The sequence below is a fragment of the Delphinus delphis genome, chromosome 3 (genome assembly GCF_949987515.2).
Source record: "Delphinus delphis chromosome 3, mDelDel1.2, whole genome shotgun sequence".
Lineage (NCBI taxonomy): Eukaryota > Metazoa > Chordata > Mammalia > Artiodactyla > Delphinidae > Delphinus > Delphinus delphis.
In genome coordinates, this window is record NC_082685.1 from 108,503,792 (window position 1) to 108,527,050 (window position 23,259).

At 36.5% G+C, this 23,259-nt stretch overlaps 1 protein-coding gene across 6 annotated transcripts in view; it reads left to right on the top strand.

Moving 5' to 3' along the window:
• SSBP2 (single stranded DNA binding protein 2) overlaps positions 1 to 23,259 on the top strand; it is a 299,106-nt gene that overhangs the window by 51,101 nt on the left and 224,746 nt on the right. The gene's annotated exons all lie outside the window — the stretch shown is intronic.

Here is a 23,259-nt window from a genome sequence, read left to right on the forward strand (position 1 = left end):
TTGACTGTTTTCTACTGACTGGCGTAGTAGGTCTGAGGAAAACGTGTAGAATTGAGAAGAGGACCATGAAGTAATCTTAGGGAATGCCAACATTTTAGGGGTAGGTGGACGAAGAAAAGCTTGTAGAAAAAACAAAGCAGAGGTCCTGAACCAAGATGGTGGAGTAGAAGGACGTGCTCTCACTCCCTCTTGTGAGAACACCACAATCACAACTAGCTGCTGGACAGTCATCGACAGGAAGACACTGGAACTCACCAGAGAAGATACCCCACATCCAAAGACAAAGGAGAAACCACAGTGAGATGGTAGGAGAGGCGCAATCACAGTAAAATCAACTCCTATAACTGCTGGGTGGGTGACTCACAGACTGGAGAACACTTATACCACAGAAGTCCACCCACTGGAGCCCCACGTCAGGCTTCCTAACCTGGGAGTTCAGCAACGGGAGGAGGAATTCCTAGAGAATCAGACTTGAAGGCTAGTGGGGTTTGATTGCAGGACTTCGACAGGACTGGGGGAAACAGAGACTCCACTCTTGGAGGGCACACACAAAGTAGTGTGTGCACGGGGACCCAGGGGAAGGAGCAGTGACCCCAGGAGAGACTGAACCAGACCTACCTGCTAGTGTTGGAGGGTCTCCTGCAGAGGCGGGGTGTGGCTGAGGCTCACCGTGGGAACAAGGACACTGGCAGCAGAAGTTCTGGGAAGTACTCCTTGGTGTGAGCCCTTCCAGAGTCTGCCATTAGCCCCACCAATAAGCCCAGGTAGGCTCCAGTGTTCGGTTGCCTCAGGCCAAACAACCAACAGGGAGGGAACCCAGCCCCACCCATCAGCAGTCAAGCAGATTAAAGTTTTACTGAGCTCTGCCCACCAGAGAAACAGTCAGCTCTACCCACCACCAGTGCCTCCCATCAGGAAACTTGCAAAAGCCTCTTAGACAGCCTCATCCACCAGAGGGCAGACAGCAGAAGCAAGAAGAACTACAATCCTGCAGCCTGTGGAACAAAAACCACATTCACAGAAAGATAGACAAGATTAAAAGGCAGGGCTATGTACCAGACGAAGGAACAAGATAAAACCCCAGAAAAACAACTAAAGTGGAGATAGGCAAACTTCCAGAAAAAGAATTCAGAATAATGATAGTGAAGATGATTCAGGACCTTGGAAAAAGAATGGAAGCAAAGATTGAGAAGACTGCAAGAAATGTTTAACAAAGACCTAGAAGAATTAAAGAACACACAAACAGAAATGAACAATACAATAACGGAAATGAAAACTACACTAGAAGGAATCAATACCAGAATAACTGAGGCAGAAGAACAGATAAGTGACCTGGAAGACAGAATGGTGGAATTCACTGCTGTGGAACAGAATAAAGAAAAAAGAATGAAAAGAAATGAAGACAGCCTAATAGACCTCTGGGGCAACATTAAATGCAACAACATTCGCATTATAGGGCTCCCATAAGGAGAAAAGAGAGAGAAAGGACCCAAGAAAATATTTGAAGAGGTTATAGTCGAAAACATCCCTAACATGGGAAAGGAAATAGCCACCCAAGTCCAGAAAGTGCAGGGAGTCCCATACAGGATAAACCCAAGGAAAAACACACTGAGCCACATAGTAATCAAATTGGCAAAATTAAAGACAAAGAAAAATTATTGGAAGCAGCAAGGGAAAAACGACAAATAACATACAAGGGAACTCCCATAAGGTTAACAGATGATTTCTCAGCAGAAACTCTACAAGCCAGAAGGGAGTGGCATGATATACTTAAAGTGATGAAAGGTAAGAACGTACAACCAAGATTACTCTACCCAGCAAGGACCTCATTCAGATTTGATGGAGAAATTAAAAGCTTTACAAATAAGCAAAAGCTAAGAGAATTCAGCACCACCAAACCAGCTCTACAACAAATGCTAAAGGAACTTCTCTAAGTGGGAAACATAAGAGAAGAAAAGGACCTACAAAAACAAACCCAAAACAATTAAGAAAATGGTCATAGGAACATACATATAGATAATTACCTTAAATGTGAATGGATTAAATGCTCCAACCAAAAGACACAGGCTTCCTGAATGGATACAAAAACAAGACCCATATATATGCTGTCAAAAAGAGACCCACTTCAGACCTAGGGACACATACAGACTGAAAGTGAGGGGATGGAAAAAGATATTCCATGCAAATGGAAATCAGAAGAAAGCTGGGGAAGCAATACTCATATCAGATAAAATAGACTTTAAAATAATGTTACAAGAGACAAGGAAGGACACTACATAGTGATCAAGGGATCAATCCAAGAAGAAGATATAACAATTATAAATATATATGCACCCAACATAGGAGCACCTCAATACATAAGGCAACTGTTAACAGCTATAAAAGAGGAAATCGACAGTAACACAGTAATAGTGGGGGACTTTAATACCTCACTTAAACCAATGGACAGATAATCCAAAATGAAAATAAATAAGGAAACGCAAGGTTTAAATGACACAATAGACCAGGTAGACTTACTTGGTATTTATAGGACATTCCATCCAAAAACAGCAGTTTACACTTTCTTTTCAAGTGCACACAGAACATTCTCCAGGATAGATCACATCTTGGGTCACAAATCAAGCCTCAGTAAATTTAAGAAAATTGAAATCATATCAAGCATCTTTTCTGACCACCATTGCTATGAGATTAGAAATCAATTACAGGGGGAAAAAACCTAAAAAACACAAACACATGAAGGCTAAATACGTTACTAAATAATCAAGAGATCACTGAAGAAATCAAAGAGGAAATCACGAAATACCTAGAGACAAATGACAGTGAAAACATGATGATCCAAAGCCTATGGGATGCAGCAAAAGCAGTTCTAAGAGGGAAGTTTATAGCTATACAAGCCTACCTCAAGAAACAGGAAAAATCTCGAATAAACAATATAACATTACACCTAAAGGAACTAGAGAAAGAAGAACAAACAAACCCCAAAGTTAGCAGAAGGAAACAAATCATAAAGATCAGAGCAGAAATAAATGAAATAGAAACAAAGAAAGCAATAGCAAAGATCAATAAAACTAAAAGCTGGTTCTTTGAGAAGATAAACAAAATTGATAAAACATTAGCCAGACTCATCAAGAAAAAGAGGGAGAGGACTCAAATCAATAAAATTAGAAATGCAAAAGGAGAGGTTACAACAGACACCACAGAAATACAAAGCATCCTAAGAGACTACTACAAGCAACTCTATGCCAGTAAAATGGACAACCTGGAAGAAATGGACAAATTCTTAGAAAGGTATAACCTTCCAAGACTGAACCAGGAAGAAATAGAAAATATGAACAGACCAAGCACAAGCAATGAGATTGAAACTGTGATTAAAAATCTTCCAACAAACAAGAGTGCAGGACCAGATGGGTTCACAGGTGAATTCTATCAAACATTTAGAGAAGAGTAAACACCCATCCTTCTCAAACTCTTGCAAAAAATTGCAGATGAAGAACACTTCTGAACTCATTCTATGAGGCCACCATCACCCTGATACCAAAACCAGAGACAGATACTACAAGAAAAGAAAATTACAGACCAATATTACTGATGAATATAGATGCAAAAATCCCCAACAAAATCCTAGCAAACAGAATCCAACAACACATTAAAAGGATCATACGCCATGGTCAAGTGGGATTTATCCCAGGGGTGCAAGGATTCTTCAATATATGCAAATGAATCAATGTGATACACCATAAAAAAAATTGAAGAATAAAAACCATATGATCATCTCAATAGATGCAGCAAAAGCTTTTGACAAAATTCACCACCCATTTATGATAAAAACTCTCCAGAAAGTGGGCATAGAGGGAACCTACCTCAACATAATAAAGGCCGTATATGACAAACCCACAGCAAACATCATTCTCAATGGAGAAAGACTGAATGCATTTCCTCTAAGATCAGGAACGAGACAAGGATGTCCACTTTCACCACTATTATTCAACATAGTTTTGGAAGTCCTAGCTATGGCAATCAGAGAAGAAAAAGAAATAAAAGGAATACAAATTGGAAAAGAAGAATTAAAGCTGTCACTGTTTGCAGACGACATGATACTACACATAGAGAATCCTAAGGATGCTACCAGAAAACTACTAGAGCTAATCAATGAATTTGGTAAAGTTGCAGGATATAAAATTAATGCACAGAAATCTCTTGCATTCCTATACACTAATGGTGCAAAATCTGAAAGAGAAATTAAGGAAACACTCCCATTTACCATTGCAACAAAAAGAATAAAATACCTAGGAATAAACCTACCTAGGGAGACAAAAGACCTATATGCAGAAAACTATAAGACAATCTACAGATTCAATGCAATCCCTATCAAATTACCAATGGCATTTTTTACAGAACTAGAACAAAAAATCTTAAAATTTGTATGGAGACACAAAAGACTTCAAATAGCCAAAGAAGTCTTGAGGGAAAAAAACGGAGCTGGAGGAATCAGACTCCCTGACTTCAGACTGTACTACAAAGCTACAGTAATCAACACAGTATGGTACTGGCACAAAAACAGAAACATAGATCAATGGAACAAGATAGAAAGCCCAGAGCTAAACTCACGCACCTATGGTCAACTAATCTATGACAAAGGAGGCAAGGATATACAATGGAGAAAAGACCGTCTCTTCAATAAGTGGTGCTGGGAAAACTGGACAGCTATATGTAAAAGAATGAAATTAGAACAATTCCTAACACCATACACAAAAATAAACTCAAAATGGATTAGAGACCTAAATGTAAGACTGGACACTATAAAACTCTTAGAGGAAGATATAGGAAGAACACTCTTTGACGTAAATCACAGCAAGATCTTTTTTGATCCACCTCCTAGAGTAATGGAAATAAAAACAAAAAGAAACAAATGGGACCTAATGAAACGTCAAAGCTTTTGAACAGCAAAGGAAACCATAAACAAGACAAAAAGACGACCCTCAGAATGGGAGAAAATATTTGCAAACGAATCAATGGACAAAGGATTAATCTCCAAAATATATAAATAGCTCATGCAGCTCAATATTAAAAAAACAAACAACCCAATCCAAAAATGGGCAGAAGACCTAAATAAACATTTCTCCAAAGAAGACATACAGATGGCCAAGAAGCACATGAAAAGCTGCTCAACATCAATTATTAGAGAAATGCAAATCAGAACTACAATGAGGTATCACGTCACACCAGTCAGAATGGGCATCATCAGAAAATGTACAAACAACAAATGCTGGAGAGGGTGTGGAGAAAAGGGAACCCTCTTGTACTGTTGGTGGGAATGTAAATTGATACAACCACTGTGGAGAGCAGTATGGAGGTTCCTTAAATCCCACTACTGGGCATATACCCATAGAAAACCATAATTCAAAAAGACACATGCACCCCAATGTTCATTGCAGCATTATTTACAATAGCCAGGTCATGGAAGCAACCTAAATGCCCATCGACAGATGAATGGATGAAGAAGATGTGGTACATATATACAATGGAATATCACTCAGCCATAAAAAGGAATGAAATTGGGTCATTTGTTGAGACGTGGATGGATCTAGAGACTGTCATACAGAGTGAAGTAAGTCAGAAAGAGTAAAACAAATATTGTATATTAACGCATATATGTGGAACCTAGAAAAATTGTACCGATGAACCGGTTTGCAGGGCAAATATTGAGACAGATTTAGAGAACAAACGAATGGACAGCAAGGGGGGAAAGCCACGGAGGGGGTGGGGGTGGAGGTGTGATGAATTGGACGATTGGGATTGACATGTATACACTGATGTGTATAAATTGATGACTAATAAGAACCTGCTGTATATATAAAAAAAAGAACCAAAACAGCCAAGACAGTTTTGAAGAGGAAGAAGATGTGGTAGTGGTAAGGTGTGGAGACTTATTTATGCAATAACAAGATTTTTAAAATAAAACTAGTGTAATATTGGCATGGGAGTGGGCAAGTACTGTATGTCAGTGCAACAGTCAGAGTGCTCAAGAAATGACCCACATATAATGAGAACTTGGCGTTATTATAAATTGGCATTATATTGATTAATCAATATTTTGTGCTAGATAATTTTGTATGAAAAAAATCAACTTAATTCTATATCTAGGACTCTTCTTGGAGTTTCAGACTCATACTAAAACAATGTATCCCGAACTGAACTGATTGTAACTTGTCAAACTCTTCCTTTTGTATTCTGTGTATCACTAGCAAAGAAATTTGAGAGCCAGTATTTATTCTTCTGCCTCCTAAATTTATTTCGCACGTCCAAGCAATAAGATATTTTGTAGAGTTTAAAAAAAAAAAGAAAAAACAAAGCAATGTTTTAAGATACGGAGGAGAATGAGTGAAGAGTGATTTGAGGTCTTAAGTCTGAGGGAGTTACCACCAGAGTCAACTACACTGAAGGAGCAAACTAAGACAAGGATTGCATGGTGACCACTTTTTCTTTTTTTTTTTTTTTTTTGCGGTACGCGGGCCTGTCCCTGTTGTGGCCTCTCCCGTTGTGGAGCAACAGGCTCCGGACGCGCAGGCTCAGCGGCCATGGCCCATGGGAGCAGCTGCTCCGCGGCATGTGGGATCTTGCCGGACCGGGGCACGAACCCATGTCGCCTGCATCGGGAGGCGGACTCTCAACCACTGCGCCACCAGGGAAGCCCCATGGTGACCGCTTTTGACAATGCAGCAAGAGTGGTTCAGGTAGAGTTGTGTGGAAGTCATGTTATGGGAAGACTGGAGAGTAAGCCTGACTTCACAGCACATGTACTAGTTAGGAGTTGATTAGGTTGAACATAATTGGAAACCCTAAATAAGATTAAAAGTTATTTCCTCTTAAATAAAAGAAATCTGAAGATTGAGAATCCAGGGCTGAAATGGCAGTTCCATGAAGTTGTCAGGAATCTATACCCCTTCTACCTTTTTATTCTAGTGTATTAGTCAGCTTGGGCTGCTATAATAAAGTACCACATTCAGAGTGGCTTATGAAGAACAGAAATTTATTTTTCACAGTTCTGGAGGATGGAAGTCCAAGATCAGAGTGCCAGCACGGTGTGTTTCTAGGGAGGATGCACTTCCAGGTTGTAGACTGCTGACTTCTTGTTGTGTCCTTACATGGTGGAAAGAAAGCTAGCTAGCTCTCTGGTCTCTTCCTGTCAGGGCACTAATACCATTATGAAGACTCTGCCCTCATGACCTAATTACCTCCCAAAGGCCCCGCCTCTAAATACCATCACATTGGGATTAGGGTTTTAACAAATCAATTTTGGGGAAACGCAAACATTCAGTCCATTGCATCTGGCATTCCTAGAGTGGTCTCATTCTCATGGTCCAAGATGGAGGCTGAAGCATCACACCAACCTTATAGGCAGAATGCGGGTTAAGGGAATGTGGAACGATACCCCTTAGTGTAAGTCTTCCAACTTAAATCTCTATCTCTTTGGCCAAACTTCAGGCAAGTGAACACACCCAGCTTCAAGGGAAATAGGGGAACATTATCTTTTAGCTGAGGAGGAATATGTCCAGCTAATAATTTTGTTTCTCACTACTCAGAGGAAAGACCTTCCAGGCAACTAAGAGTCTCTACTGTAGAAGAGATTAAAATTGTGTGTGTGTTTGTGTGTGTGTGTGTGTGTGTGTGTGTGTGTGTGTGTAATTGAGGGGGGAGAATAGGAGCTTATTAAAGCTCTGTAAATTCAGTTAATCTGCTGTTTTGGAGCTTCCATGGTATTTCTCCTGGCCATTACTGTGGTTCATCATAAGGAAACTGTTAAAAATAGAGGAATAGATTGTGCACCTGACAGTGCTGATCTGCAAACTATTCTGCTTTTAAACACATTTAATTTTGCAGATATTTAGGGAAGTCAATTAAGGAAGGTAGACCTTTGCTATAATATTTTACTTACATTCTATAAATTATATTTTGGCATGCCAAGGAAACACTGAAATGGCATAGTAATCTGATTTAGTACCATGAACCTATTATAACACATTTTCTATTTAACTGGCTTTGTAATTGTCAATATTAGTGTAATTTATCCCCTTCAACTGTTTTGGAATAAAAAGTATGGTTTCTAATTATAGGGTAGATTAGGTTAAAAAGCTTAAACTAATATAGGATGTAGCAATTCTCTGCTAACATCAGGGAGAATTTGGAAAGAGTAAATGTGTTTAGAAATTGCTTATTCTTTTAGATAGAGTCTTATTGTGATATGCCTCTTTCCATTTACTGATTGGAACTCTGCTTTTTACCCATCAAACCAACTTGTATGGAGTCAGTTGACTAATCTTTCACTGGTATGGTCAGGTTTTTCCCATAGGTATAGATAGCATGCTTTTATCTTCCATTTTTGGTTTGGAAACCTTGGAACCTTGGTCCACGTGATCTATAGGAACCACACAGACTTACATCATGGAGAAACAGTTTATCTTCTTAATGTTTGAGTTGAGGAGCAGGGTGGTGGGAGTGGTGGTTGTACTAACAGTTGCCTTATGTTGACTTTGACAGGTAAGCTTGCCACTTCTCCATCTTTCACTTGGTCACAGAGTGATATTTCCTGGGAATATAATTTCTTCATGGAAGATATTGAATCATGTTGTTTTGCAGTATTTTTCGAGATACAGCAGACTAAGCTTTGAGTCATATATCCTAATCTCAACTCTTTTATCAAATAGTTCTGTTGATCTGGAAGTCACTCAATTGCTCTGGGCCATATTTTAGTAATAATGGGATTATGTAATCTTGTATCTGAGAGGTATTTTAAAAGTTCATCTGATCCAAACTTCTGTTCAATGAATAAAGCCCCTGCAGTATCCCCAGTTTCAACCTGTACCGTTCCTTTACTCTTTCAGAGATTGGACACTCACATTTCCCAACCCCAAAATGGTTCTTTTCTCAGCCTATAAGATTTTTGGATAGCTCTAATGGTTACAAAAAGGGTCTTTGAGGTGTTGAGTTACAATTTGCCTTCTTAGCACTTTAACCCATTGGTTTTAGTTCCACCCTCTTTAGCCATGTAAAATAAGACCAATCCCTGTAATAGCTGACAACCTATTAAGTGTTTGAGCCTTTACTTTCTGCAGGTTATGCATCACTGATACTTCCAACCATTGCTCACAACTTGTCTTTTTTTTCCCCCCTCATCTTTCTAGGACTTATTATCTCTCCTTTTTTAGTTCTATGTTAATGCATTTAAGGTAAAATTAGCTCTTGGTAGGGTGGTCTAATATACTATTAATTCATATTAAACTTGCAGTCAGCTAAAACCTGTCTTTTTATATGGGCTATTGTTATATTTGTCTATCCTATACAAGATTTTTGATTCAAGCACAGTACATTTATTTTTGTCAAGTTAATCTTATTAGATTTAGTGCAGTGTTTCAGAGTGCCTGTTCTTTTGGGATACTGATTCAGGAATCTAAATATTTAGTTATCTCCTTACTTTTATTTTCAAATTTGATAATTATGCTGTGATTGTTTATCTAAAATCAAGGAGTTTGATTATTTGTATTGGGACTTAGGGAAGTCAAGATCTCTTAGGTCACTCTTCATTGATTTAGGCACGCATGGATGCCAAATGCTTCTGAGTGCAATTGACTGGAAATTGAGTATCTGGAGATTAATTTAGTAGAGGTTCATGTTGTATTTAATCCTATTTTCTTGCCTTGTCTGTTTTTCTCTTTTATCTATTGATTATTTTAGCTTCTTATCTAGAGATACACTTTAAACATTTATTTTTAGATACAAATATAACTGAAGAATCAGAATAACTTTATCTAAATTTATAGATATATAGATCCCACTTTCTGATACTAAAAAAATGTGGGTTTTTACTTATGTTTTGGGGTACAAAGTAAATTTCTGTATTCTAAAGCTTTACATGGTAACCTAAATTTTAATTAGGAAATGCCATAGGGAATGCCTTCTAGATGAACATTTTTCTCAATTACAAATGTACAGAAACAGGCTTATTTTTTAAAAATCTGAAAAAATTAAAGAGAACTATATGGAGAAATTCTTAATAAAATAACATTGCTATAAACTGCTACTAAATAATTAAATGTTTCCTTTCCTATGTAAATGCATTTTATAAGCCATAAAATAGTATAAATATAAGTTCCTATTATTACTCTATCATATTCTATATAATAGAGTAAAATCTTTCTATTGCATAGTGATACTAGAAGTCTGTCTCAATAATGGAATATTTTGTGAAACATTTTACTCCTTTCAGGTACATAGAGAATTTTATTTTGGCCACAGTGTTGTATATAATTTAGATAATTATTTCATGCTTTCCTTAAACGTCCTCTTTTCTTCCTGCTTATCCCATTTCCCTTAATACCTAGCTTAAGTACAATTTCCTCTGTCAGTTAAAGCCCTTTTGTTAAGAGTCTCTTACAGTGGTCTCTTCCTGTTCTGAATTCTTGATATTTTGTTGCCTGTACACCAATCATATGCCACTTTGTGTTACTGATCTTATTTTTAATTATATTTTTCTTCCGATTAACAAGTCTGAAAATTACTTGAGGGCAAAATTTGTGTCTTCTTTTTTTTTTTTTGGTCTAAGACCTAGAACAATGGTAGGAGCTTACTGACTGTTGATGGTGATGAGCGTTAAGTGTTTCTTTGTAAAGTTTCTCAGGATGTTTGAAAGTAGTTTTTCTTTCTAACATTAGATATTTAGAATTATCTTTATGCTGCTAATTTGTTAAACTCTTTGTTAGTGTAAAGATGTATTCTTTGACCATATTGCCACAAATTCTGCCTTAGTGGGTCCTAAATTAATGATGTTTCATTGGTTCTCAATACTTTACACAAACTAGATGCTTAAGAGTTGTCTAATAAAGAGATAAATAAATGGCCTGAAAGAGCAAATGCTGTAAATGTCTAAATATTTCGAAGTAACGCTAGGAAATGGATTAAGCCCTAGACAAAACCCCTGTGGTTCTGATTATTTTATATGGAGCTTTTTAAAAATAGCTTCAAATAGGGATTAAAAATATACATTTATACCCTCTGAAAATCAGAGAGAAGAATTATCCTGTGTCTTTCCTGAGTTGGGTTTTTCCTTCAAACACCTGCCCATTTCCTTCTGTGGTATTAAGAGTTCTGGGACCTGTGTCTATGGGTGTATTCTTCTGAAGCATTTCTTCCCTGTTCCTTATGTGCCCTAAGGAGTACAGATCAGAGACATTGCTGCAATTTGTTATGAGAAAAACTCTCCCAGAATTCCTCTAGGGAAAGTGGAAAATGAATTACAAGCACTAGCCTCAATGAATGGTGCATATTAATGTGGATACTTTAAACATGGCAGTAACGAAGTAGGTCCAACTAAAGACATCACCAAATATGTTATAGTTAGATGATCATACAGATTTGGCTGGGGTTAAGGAAGTTAGAACAAGGTGAAACATTTAAAAAGAAGGTGCAAGAAGTAGTAGGGAGTGTAAAGTGAGTGCTAAAGGAAAGAAGATATAAAGCAGAATAGATCTAAATGCCAAAATAGCATGTGCAAAGATTAGAAAAGAGAATTAACAGGAAGCATTAAGAAAAATAAGAATGTCAGATCAAGTTCTTCTCATTTCTATTCATGGACTCCTTAGAAGTCCTGAGGGTAGAGAAGTAAGCTATAGTGACTTCAGTCCACATCAGGGAGCCTCAGACTTTTAGTGAGGAGACTATTAATGTTCATGAAGCAGGGAATAGAAGGGTATTGGAGGATTTACAGTTCCCTAAACTTGTGGGGGATACAGGTTACTAAAACCTGGTCAGAATGAAGTGTTCACGTCTGTGATCCCAAGTTTGAAGAGCCTAAGAAAGGAAGGTAGATCCTGAACTGCTGATCTTAGACTTGGCTCTGTGGCGTGGGTTGCAACCACCTGTCATGTGACCTGCTGGGCAGAGAAATGATGACTTATGATGAGGAGGTGCTGCCTATACATATAGCTTCTGCTATGTGCACTCTTTAAAAGACAGAAATAAGGGGAGAGAGTTTTTTTTTTAATTTATATTTTATTTTACATTGGAGTGTAGTTGATTTACAATGTTGTGTTAGTTTCAGGTGTACAGCAAAGTGATTCAGTTAAACATATGAATATATCCATTCTTTTTCACATTCTTTTCCCATATAGGCTATTACAGAGTACTGAGCAGAGTTCCCTGTGCTATACAGTAGGTCCTTGTTGATTATCTATTTTGTATGTAGTAGTGTGTATATGTTAATACCAAACTCCTAATTTATTCCTCCCCACCACGTTTCCCCTTTTGGTAACTATAAGTTTGCTTTCACAGTCTGTGAGTCTGTTTCTGTTTTGTAAATAAGTAGAAGAGAGAGATTTTAAATGATGCAATTTATTTTCAGTTCTACAATAAACTTCTGCATGAGGTGAAAAAAGAAAAAAAAATCGTAAAGCCTGGAAGAAATTCTGAGTAAGTTATTCTCAGTGCTTAGTAGCAAGAGGAAAAACATTAGACTGCTTTTAAATGTTTTCCACTCATCTTAATTTCTTGGGATATGTAATTTATATTATTTATAAAGAAGATATTTTCTTGGTTATTAACTTATTATTAGAGTAAACTGTTACTGTTCATTTGTACTTGAGGAAAATGTTACACATAGATAATAATTTAAAATTAGCTTGGGGAAGGAGATATGAACTGATGACTAAGTTTTAAAATAATTTTTTCTTGATTATAGGAATTTGCAAAACACAGAACAGTAGAGAGAGGGAAGTAAGAAGCCCCATTACCCCTTGTAAATTCTTTGAAAAATACTTATTTTAAAAAGGGCAGTTTTAGGTTCATAGCAAAATTGAGCAGAAGGTACAGAGATTTCCCATATTCCCCTTGCCCTCAGTGGCCATGTCATTCACCAACCTGAAAGTTATTTTGATATCTCTGACTTGATACTTGGTATCACTTTTTAAATAATATTTATCTTTACTTAAAGCTACTTTCTAGACAAATTAATCTGGCTACACTGCATGTTGTTAAAAGCTTATTTGGGTTGTTAAAATTACACACTATGGTTAGGGTAAGTCTACTTTTACTTTAGGACTAGTTTAGTCCTACCTCCAAAGTGTGGCCCGTGGGTCTCTACCGAATGCTGTTGGTGTTCATTGTGAGTAGTGTTCTTGAAGTTTCTCCTGTGAGTAGTTAGTGGTTTCCCAGCCCTCTGTGAGCAACAGTTCTTTGCCTGGCTTGGTGGGGTTCTACCCTATACATGGGCAAAGGGATTCCTATGCAGATTGTTGGAGTTGTTTTGCTGTGTAGCCCCCTCCTGTCTGATACTCTGCCCACAAATTCCAGCTGCCTCAATCCTCCCCAGTTTAATCCCTTGATCTCTTCAACTTGAGACCACTGTGCTGTATTTGGATTTGTTCCCTTCTTGTACTTTGTTCTGGAATGTGCCTTCAGGCAGAAAACTAGGGTTATGATAGGACTCAAATCTTGTATGTTCCTCTTTTCTCAAGTTTTACAGGCCTGCACTGCCTGTTGTCCAGTATCTAAAACCAGTTGTTTTATATATCCAGTTTTCTAGTTGTCTGCAGCAAGAGGGCAAGTTCAGTCCCACTTACTCCTCCATGGCATAAGTGGAAGTCTGGTGTCTGGTGTTAATACATTGAAATTGAGTATGAGATGACTCCCAAGGTTAGTCAGCAAGTGTTAGGAAGCTACTAGTATTCTGGGTGGATATAAAAGAAAATCTACTCTCTATAAGGATGACACAAACAGAACTATGTATATCAGACAATATATATCAAGTTTCCATGGGCAGGTGGGAGCGTGGCTATAATGTATAATCTTCAAGCTGGATTGAAATGGACTAAGTGCTATTATCAAGTATACCCAGTACTGTATTTCCAATGTATATAGCTTAGCTCTAAGAGTGGATGGAGTACTTCCCTGGTGGTGCAGTGGTTAAGAATATGCCTGCCAATACAGGGGACATGGGTTCGACCCCTGGTCTGGGAAGATCCTACATGCCCTGGAGCAACTAAGTCTGTGCGCCACAACTACTAAGTCCGCGTGCCTAGAGCCCGTGCTCTGCAACAAGAGAAGCCACCGCAGTGAGAAGCCCGTGCACCACAACGAGGAGTAGCCCCCGCTCACCGCAACTAGAGAAAGCCCGCGTGCAGCAATGAAGACCCAACGCAGCCAAAATTAAATACATATAAATAAATAAATTTATGAAAAAAGATCAAATGGGAGATTATAGCAAGAACAATTATTTTTAAAAATGGATGGAAAGTTTTACTAAATTTTACAAATAACCATATTTCTATAAACTCTTGATTAGTTTTAAATTAATTCTTATTTTTATATCTTAGCCTTTTTATTTTCTCTATTGATAGTCATTTTAATCATGAATTTGCCTGTCTGCCCAAGGCAAGTGTTTTTATTTCTAAGCACATCAAATCATTTATTTCCAAATCCATACTCCCAAGCATTACTTGTCTGTCATTTATGACATCAATGACACATCGGCAACGTAATATTTTTTATGCCCAGCTATCTATTTAATAATTGTTAAATCTTTCACTCCTTTCCCTGTCAGTCTTAACTGATGCAATTATCTCTGCACCAGAACATTTAATTCTGTTTAGTATCTTCAATATCTTTATGCATATCAGGTATCTATTCTCTAAAACTGACATTGAGAGTATAAAAAATAGACTAAGTGAATTTGAAGCAAAGGCTGGATATTAATATTATTGGGTGGTTGCATAGACACAGTTTTTGACATGCTAAATGTGTTTTTTAGCTTCACTGTTAATGATGAAGAACTTTAAAAAGACAATGTTAGAAACAGATTTCTAATTTTTCACACCCCTTAGCACCAGGTTGTAAGCTCTGTTGAAAATTTGATCAGGCTGATCTAGTTTCATTGCTAAACTACTTACAATCCCATGAGCAGTCTCTCGGTGGCTGCCAAATGCTCCTTGCTACTTGTTAGCTAGCTGTGATCCAGCTAACTCTTGGCATTTTATCACTTAGGAGACACATATGGATACTGATACGTGTCATTAGTCAACAGTGGAATTATACAATGGATCAGGAATAAGAAAGTTCTTTTTTCTAAATCCAACATGACTTTTTTTAAACTTTATTTTATATTGGAGTATAGTAGATTAACAATGTTGTGTTAGTTTTAGGTGTACAACAAAGTGACTCAGTTATTCAAATACATGTGTCTATTCTTTTTCAAATTATTTTCCTGATTAGGTTGTTACATAATATTGAGCAGAGTTTCCTGTGCTATACAGTAGGTCCTTGTTGGTTATCCATTTTAAATATAGCAGTGGGTAGGAATCTAGATCCCACATGACTTTTTACTGTGCGTTAGGAGAACTTAATGTGTTCTAAATTCTCTATGTCTGCAGCTTCTTGAGTTAATGACGTTGGGATTTAAGGACAAAAGATGGGGAGTGGATTTTGGATGTAGCATTTTGCAGCACATACTACTCACCAGTGCTAAATGTAACAGCTAGACCATTCTTTATAAAATAGCCCTCTTCTAGCCCTCTACAATCTTTTTATTGTTTATTTCCTAACCTTGATTTATTTCCTTTAAGGATATAAGCGAGAGAGAGGTTATTGTCTTTTGAGGATTTAACAAAACATATCTACCACCCACAACTAAATGGATTAATTTATTTCTTTAAAAAATTACCCTTTGTATATAGAGATAGGAATCAGTGTGAAGGAATTGTTTTAGTAACATTCATGCTGTTAAATGATAGTATTTTATTGAGAGGCTGAAGCTTAAGGATACTACGAGGAGGTCAATGCTAAAGTAGGTACCTAAGGAGATTCCTTACGCTTCCCCTTTGAATGCCTTGACTAGAGGAAACCAAAGGATTCTGTAAGTGCCTTATGCCTGGCTTAAGAGAGTCATTCCTTCATTAAAAAATATTTATTGGGTACTCGCTAGTTTAGGTGCTGGAGATACAGAGATAAACAAGACAAAATGTGTTGTAGTAGTTTAATTTCAAGAGAAATTAGGACCAGCTGTTTTTTGAAGTTAATTCTCCTACTGTGTCTTCCCTCTACCTTTGCACATATAGTGAATCAACCAAAAGAATTTTAAAACTACAGGTGGGGATTTGTTAATTTGAAGGCTTTATGTTTGAATCTTTTTTTTTTTTCCTTTTTCCTTGCTAAATGTAAGAAGATGGTGAAATCGGTTTTCATCACTGAAATTTGGGATGGATGTATGTTTTCTCATATTAAATGGCTACTTTCTCTTGCTTTTCAGTTTCAACACTGTATCTTTTTGGAATATTAAAAGAATGGCATGCCAAAGACAGGTTATTTAATAGGTAAATGTGTGAAAAGTAGATATAGGATATCATGGCCAGGCTGACAGACATAGCTGTTTATTGGTAGTTGGACTTTTCATTGTATGAGTACTTACCTAATGATGTTTATACATAGTTCATAACTCTGCCTCATAGGAATATGTTGTGAGGCATGATTAAATGTTATCCACAAGTGGCACACATTCCTGAAAAGTTTTATGAACATTAAATTGTGTTATTATAACTAGCATGTGTAATATAAAGAAAACTTTTGATGAATCCTGTTCACAAGATTTAAAAAATTCTTTCTATGATTTAAACAGTCATATCCATTTTAACTGTTCTATAAATTCAGATTAAACACATTAGGTCATTTTTATTGACTGACTTTTGTGAAATAATGATTTGTTTTATATAGATGTATTATACACACATGTATAGATATTGACGTATGTACATATATGTGTATGTAGAGAGAGAGAGTTAGGAATTAGCTCTGAACTATAGGTAGTATTCACCTTTTATTTATGTGTAGCTTGGAGAACTTTTTTGCAAATTAACAATACTGTCTTTAAAACCTTTTTCATATGTTATCCATAGTTCCTTATTTTCTACCATTTCCTTCAGAGCAAGAGATTTAATCTCAAATTAGATAGCTAGATTAGGGGTAGATTAGCTAGATTAGGGGTAAAGTAAATTCTTTACCCCTTTTCCAGACTGTGAAGTCCTTATTTACAAGTGTAGTTGAGAATTTGCTGCAATTAGACTCCAAATGACATTATGTGTTGTAGATGTGCTATTAAATACTTAACTGTCTTAGTACTGTTAGATGATACCTCTTGACAAGCATGTAACAGATGTTGTTCACATGAATGGTAAAAATTTGTTTCTTTGTTAGATTTTGTAATTTTCACAAGGTAAATTTGAAATAATTTTATTTGGTGGTACAGTTATGACATTTTCTCACATTTTAAAGTTCAAGAATTAAGCAGAGGGAAGTCTCTCAGGTGCTTGTTGAATGAATATATCTAAATTCTGAGTTATATTTTCAAACCTGAAATTAATGCAAAATATTTTACTATAAATCCAGCCATTTTTCTTTTTCTTTTGATTGTTCTACATGTTCTTTGGTTAAAAATTTTTGTGCATTAAGCTTTTCTACATTTAAGATGATTTCTTTAGGCTAGACTCCCAGTAATGGAATTATTGGGTCAAAGTGTGTGAACTTTTCTTAGCAAGCTTTTGACGTATACTTATTGCCAAATTGGTTTTGAAAAGAGCTATGCTAGTTTATTGCCATGAGCAGTATTTGAATATACATTTTCTTACATATTATGTATTTAAGTGAGAATTTAAATCCCATTGTTGCTTTAATGTATATTTGTTTGATTCCCAATAACGTTTAATGTTTTCCACATTTTAAAATTATCTGTGATGTTTGTTATTGCTTCTCCCCATCTATCTATAAGGTTTAGTTAGCATTTTTACTTTCATATTAGTTATTTCTATCTTTAAAGTTTAATCAAAAGTATCTGAATGTGTCCCCCCTTCCCTGTTCTCCCCCACCCCCAAAAAACCTAACCAAAATTAAGTCAGACAACAAACTGGGAAAAAGTGTTTAATATTTTTATCTAGCCAGATATCTTAGATTTTTGTATAGTATGAGTGGCACAAAATTTAATCTTTTACTGGAGACACAAAGCTACCATTATGATTGTTAATTAGAGGACAGTGCTTTAACAAGAGTTGTCCTCAGGCCTTCTGAAGGAGGCGTGGGGATGTTAGCTCTTACTCTGATTAGACCATACTGGTTTTATGCTTTATTTAGTTTTTCTGCTACATCCATACTAGTTGGACTTCATCTGTTGCTTCTTACTATTATTAATATTTCTGCCAGTAGCTATAACTCATATTTCCTTCTACTCTTTTTCTCAATGCAGTATGTATATTTCTGTGTATATATGCTCACACTTTTAACAATGAACTATGAACATTTCTTCATTAAACATCTTCAAAAATATATTTTCCCATCACCTGCATGTAAACTATTCCTCTTTTATCAGATATTTAGGTTGCCAGTTTTTCACTGCTATAATTTTGCCACGAGCTTCATTATAAATTGTTTGGATTTCTGATTAATTCTTTAAAATAGTATTTTAGAATAGAAATTACTGGGTCAAAGGTCATAAAGTTTTATTATTTTTTCCTATTTACTTGTTTATTTCTTTTAAAATAGGTAATAGAAGAAGTACGGGGAAATAATCAAACAGAAGAAAGTTTATGCAGTAAAAAAAGTCTGCCTCTTTAAAAAAAAAAAAAGAAAAAGTCTGCCTCTTATCCTAAGCTCCCACTCCCTAGGAAAAAAACCCCTTCAATAAAAGATACTGTTTGGATACATATGTTTCCACCAGAGGGGGAAGCCTGGGGAGTGACACTTGTTGCTGCTGTGCCTGTATGTATATGAATTACCTCTGGAAGAATATATGTGTCATGTACATGGGAGCATACTGTACAAGCTATTCTACACTTGTGTTTTTTACTCATTCACTTACCTTTTCACCTCACCATGTTATTTTCTTGAAAAGCTGTACCATTTACACGTCCATATATTATCCTTTAGGCACCGAATGCTTTAATGTTTTTAGAGTCTTTGGTACATTATTTGGTGAAATTTAAAAATATTGTTTATGGCTGGGAGGTTGAATATTTTTCCTTAGGATTATTTACTGGCCATAGGTAGCCATTCTTATTTGACCTTTAATGTCCATCCTTGCTCATTATTTAAACATTAAGGTCTTATTCTGGCAGGACATATTATATGAGCTGTTTGTATATTAAGCATATTAGCCTTTTGTTGTCCTATTGATCGTATATCCTATTTTCTCAGTTCATTATTGCTTTTTAATTTTATTTGGGGTTTTTCGGTGGGGGGTAGTGAGGTTTAACATCTTTCTGTGTTCTTTTCATTTTTATATATCTTTAATTCCCTTCTAATTATATATTTTATAATTAACAAAAAAAATCCACTTTTGTTAGAATCATGTGCAAAATAAAGTGAGTGGGATTTCCCCCTTTCCTTTTGTAAATAGGTTAAAAAGTTAAACTGTAGACTGGTCAACATCCAAATTTATTAGAGATTTTGAATCCATGAAGTCTAGTTGAAATATCGATAGATTTGACCCTATCAGAATTGGAGATTGATAGAATTTGAATTGTGAAGTTTTATCAGTGGTGGTTGACTTTTCCGTTCTGCCTTCGATGGCACCCATAAGTGTATATGTGTGTAACTGAGGGACAGTGAGTTGAGTGTGCATCACATGTGTAGGTGATATGTAATTACTGTGTTGAGGGCAGTGGCAGGTGGGCTCAGGCTTTGGCTATTCTCAGTTCTCTTCCCATTTTAACCTCTACCTTTGCTCTTACTTTTAAAACTTAAGAGCCTGCAGTAACCAGGGAGTACAGAAGGTCTTGAGCTGTTTCAGATACATTTTGCATTCTGGCTTTGCATTCCTCTCTAGAATTCCTGGTCATGATTTTGTTAACTCATTCGTTGGTATCTATTTGAAATTTAGAATGAAATGAAGATAATTTAAAGGCATATATGATCCATGAATCACTGATATGCTTTTTCATTAATCAATGTTTAAAAAAAAGTCTATGTCTACTTTCTGCAAACAAACTCTTACTGCATGATTATTAATTTTTTTCTGTGTAATTGGATCACATTATAAGCCACTAGATTAAATAGGCACTCTGTACTTTATCAAAAGTAGTTAAATTTCTTAAAGATCCTAAAAAGGAAAATGAAAATGTTAATATGAGAGTGTACACATTTTAAATATTTGTATATTCAATATTTATTTTTAAATTTTCACTGTCCAGTAGAAATTGAATCCGAATAAAATGTTTGATGATCTCCTGTCGCTAGGTAAGGGACCATGCTATGATTCATCTGCACGGATGGACAAGTGTCTGTCCTCACTCCCCTGGAATCATTTGTATTCATACACAGATAATTTATTGCAGGGCTCTTCCCCCAGAACCTTCTGGAGGTTCTTATTTCTGGTGGCCCTAATGCCTCTATTGTAGGCAGCTAATGGGAAATACACAGTATCTGTATCTGAAGGTTGAACAAATACTCCTATTGCTGTGGCTCCTACTGGTTCTTCAGGAGCAGGAGGGAGGTTAGAAAGGAATGGCAAATGTGAGAGAGGCTGTGGTGTTGGAATCCAGTATGTGACTTGGTAATATAATGTGTAACAGAATTAGCTGAAACTGTTGCAGTCATTGTTACTATTTACTGTGCTCTCTGATCCTTTCAACGATACTACAAGGAAAGTATCCTTCCCATTTTACAAATGAGGAAACTGAGACTCAGAAATTATATTTCATTGAAAGTGAGCACAGGTACTGTAAATAGAGGGAGAAGGTGAATTTAACTCTGGACATGGTCAAGTTAAGAGAGAGCTATCTTGCTAGAAATTTCAAACAGTAATTTGGAGAAGCAGGTTTGGAGCTTGGTAGAGAGGATAGGGCTAAAGACATAGGTTTGGAAAATCCTATGCACAGAGGTAGTAGTTAAAATGTTGGAGATTTGCTAGTGATGTATTCTGGAGTCATCAAGGCAGTAGAGTTGATTAACTGTTCACCGATATGATGCTCCCTGCCACTCTCTCTGGAGTAGGTCCTGACTGCCTGGGAAGCGTTCATTTTGTTCAAGGGAGTTACAGAACATGGATATATGAGGCAGTGTTATAGATAGATTTTCTCAGCCCTGTCCCATTTTATCATCCTGTTGATAACAATATGATGTCCTGCTACAGCTCAGATTCTAAGGGTAGGAGGACAAGCACACCCCTAGGAAGATACTTCAAAATCTTTAGTTCTGCGGTTTGAAACCGCTTCCCCCCATTGATTTTGTGCCTCCGCCAATATGTCTTTGAGAATCACTGTCCTGAACATTGTTGCTTTAAATTCTACTTGTAAAGAGATATACTTTTTGCTCCCTAATTAATTGGGGGAAAACATAGAAGAAATATATTATCTCCTTTAATATTACAAAGAAGAGATTACAAGGAAGTGGCTTGCTTAACTTTAAGGAATGGTGTTTATTGCAAGGACACAGCAACAGTTGTGCTCTGGCCTTGACTGTTCTGGGGTCTGTTCTGTTATTGCACCCCCCCCCTCCCCAGACCCACCACAGTGCCTCTGCTTCACTCAGTGCCTCTCACTTCCAACCTCTCCAGGCTTGGTGGAACATCCTTACTGCTGAGCCTTTGACTTAGGCCTGGCTTTCTTGTCCAGACTGCACCACTGGTTTGGCTCTAGGTCCAAGATTTTACAACCCACAAGGAATAACCTGAGGCTCTAGGGCCGTACGCAGTAGGGCCACACTGCCACTGGCAGGCAATTTTGAGGCTTCAGTCTCTCCAGGAGAAATTCACAAAATTTTTTTTTTTTTTCAAGGTGAAATCTGCCATCATGGTCGGGGAATCATGTGATGGGTTTGGAAGTAGTTAGTGAGAGACAAGAGTATGTGGGATATGTGTGTTTGGAGAATGTGTGATAAGAATCACCAGTTGGGTTTGTTTGTTTGAAACTACAGGAACATTTCAATTCCAATATCCCATATGACATACTTTGGGGTATGAACCTTCCTCAGGGAGCATCACACAGGGATGTGACATACTACGTGTGTTAGAGTAGAGAAAGAGTTGAGAAGCACTGATCCAGGAAGTGGCATTCAACTTGAAGAGAATGGGAGATGTTTCTAAGTTATATTCGTATACTCACCGTCAACAACATATTTTCATCTATGAGTAACTTTAACAGATGTCTGCTCATGGTGCTTAGTAACTACAGAATAATTCTCATCTTAAGAGTTTGGTAGTTTGGGAATGGAGAAAGAATTAAATGGACAGAGCAAGTGATTATATACAGGCTTTCCCTTTTCGTGACAAATACATGTTATGTTTTTGGGAAAATATTCAGTTTTGCAAATGCCATCAGTCTTTAATAATCATAAATTCACTTGGCAAGAGAAATGGAGTAGCTCTACAGAACTGTGGTTATTGTTACATTGTTTTGTTTACTGTAAACCTGGCTCAATATTGGTAAATACAGTGTAGCAGAAACTGAACTGTTGTGAGCTATCCGGGCATCAGTCCAAGATATTATTAAAAATACTGCCTCAGACTAATTTGGGTTTATGAATAATATTTTGTTAACAGCTTAACTAAAATTGAGCCACATGGTGTAGCTTAAAATTCTGAATCCACAAGATAATGAGAGTAGTATAAATGTATAGTGCATACTTAATATTCTGTATCTGAGTGATAAATTTATATTTACTTCTGTGTTAACCTTTAAACTATAAGCACCCAAATGCTTAATATAATCTGGTATCTTTAAAGTTTACTTAATGCTGTGATTTGCTGTTCATTTGAATTTCTTTTAAACTAAAATATTATTGGTTTAACAATCTAAACTAAAGAATAAGGAGAGAGTGCCTGAACAAATATATTAAAATTGGACATTCAACACCCATTTTGGCATACGGATATGTAAACAGCTGGAGTTTATGTTAACATTCACCAGAAAGTTGGAAGGATATAGTGTTGTTGTAAAGGTCCAATAACTTAATTCATTTGTTTTACTAATAATTAGACCTTCAAGTAGGTTATGGGAATTATTAATGTTTGGTTTTAAGTTAGTAATTCATATTAGGTATAACAAAGGGAATTGAGGGCTTGATAAGTTAGATGATCCAAGACAAAAATCCATATTTAGGTGTTTCTTGCCAAGAGAAGATATTATGTGTCTTATTCTTTTGCGTCCTATTTTAATTAAAGTTCTTTCTGAACATATGTGTATAAACTCCCATTGAAAAGATGTTGGAAGAGTTGATTTTCTGTCACTGTTATTG